The sequence below is a fragment of the Geospiza fortis genome, unplaced genomic scaffold, assembly GCF_000277835.1.
Source record: "Geospiza fortis unplaced genomic scaffold, GeoFor_1.0 scaffold193, whole genome shotgun sequence".
NCBI lineage: Eukaryota > Metazoa > Chordata > Aves > Passeriformes > Thraupidae > Geospiza > Geospiza fortis.
Window position 1 is genome coordinate 605,898 of NW_005054523.1, and position 1,329 is coordinate 607,226.

General features: G+C 51.4%; 1 protein-coding gene across 3 annotated transcripts in view; it reads right to left on the reverse strand.

The window, feature by feature from the left end:
* CCDC148 (coiled-coil domain containing 148) overlaps positions 1-1,329 on the reverse strand; it is a 34,719-nt gene that overhangs the window by 23,305 nt on the left and 10,085 nt on the right. The gene's annotated exons all lie outside the window — the stretch shown is intronic.

Below are 1,329 nucleotides of genomic sequence, written 5' to 3' on the forward strand. Positions count from 1 at the left end.
AGCTGCTGCAGTTCCTGGGCTCCCCAGGCCTGCAGCAGCCCTGTCTCAGTATTCCATAGCACTGCATCCAGTGAGGGGTCGGAACAGCCTTATCCTTATGCAGGCAGAAAGAACAGGTGCTTCAAAAAGGGGATTTTTGTGAGAAACCTCACAGGTAATTAACATTAAGCTAGACTCCATGATCTACCATTGAAAAAATCAGTAATCCTCCCCTGTGAGTCCTGCCACACCTCAGTGTGAGGTGACACCGGGACATGTCACTTCAGTGACAGTAGGGAGACAGTTCTAAGAGCTGCGATTCTGCTTTGTAACGTTTAACTTTGGGTATTTCTGCCATGCAGGCTGGTGAACAGACAGAGGTTTGCCTGCAGAGCGGAGGATGAGGCAGGGTGAGATCCCCCTGGTCAGGGATCACTCCAGGGCCGGGAGCAGCCCCAGCCCCGGGCAGCTCCTCCCTGCCGCAGCTGCGGCCGCAGCGCCGGCAGCTCCCGCTGGGTTGTATTCCTCTGATGGCCAGCTAGCCACGAACCTCCGCACTGCTCAGAACAGGGAGAAGTTTTTGTGGGAGATCCTTTGGGGAGCAATCAGCTGGAGAGAGAGCTACAAGTAGTTTATTGTAAGTAGGGACAAACCGACTGCCAGTGCCTTGGTTTGTCAGCTGTGCCAAAATTTGTCAGCTGTGCTGAGATTTTGTCAGCTGCTCATAGAAAAATAGTGAAAAAAAAACCCAACCAAAAAACCCAAAACAGCATGACCCAGCCCAGCGTATTCATAGCCACCAAACACATGGAGAATTTCAACATATCCTGCCGAGTGAATCTGAGGTGTCACCTCACTTACACTTCTGTAAAATTCCAGAAGGGAATATCTCATCTAAAACAAGTCTGAAAAGTGCCAACACATTTGACATGAACATTTAAAGTATTATCAAGTTTCTGCACTGTCAAGATATTGACAAACATTTGCCAGGCTGAACGCCTGACCCACATTTTAAATGTAGAGCTTGGTTTTCTTGTATGCAGCATTGTAGCAGAGCCCAGCACAATCTCTGTTTTGTTTCAGAGCTGAAACACAGCAATTGTCTCACCCGCACAGCCCCGAGGCAGCTGCTTCCTTTGGAACAGATTTACCCAGCACTAATCCCTGGCTTTACACACTCCAAGGAATACAAACAGCTCCAGGGGAAGCTCCCGCTCCCCGCTGCGATCCCGCAGATCCCTCGCTGCAGCAGCGGGCACCGGCGCTGGGCACCGGCACTGCTGCTCCTGCCATCGGCGGGCACACACAGTGCCACCGTGACAGAGTGCCACAATGCCACCGTGCTACTAT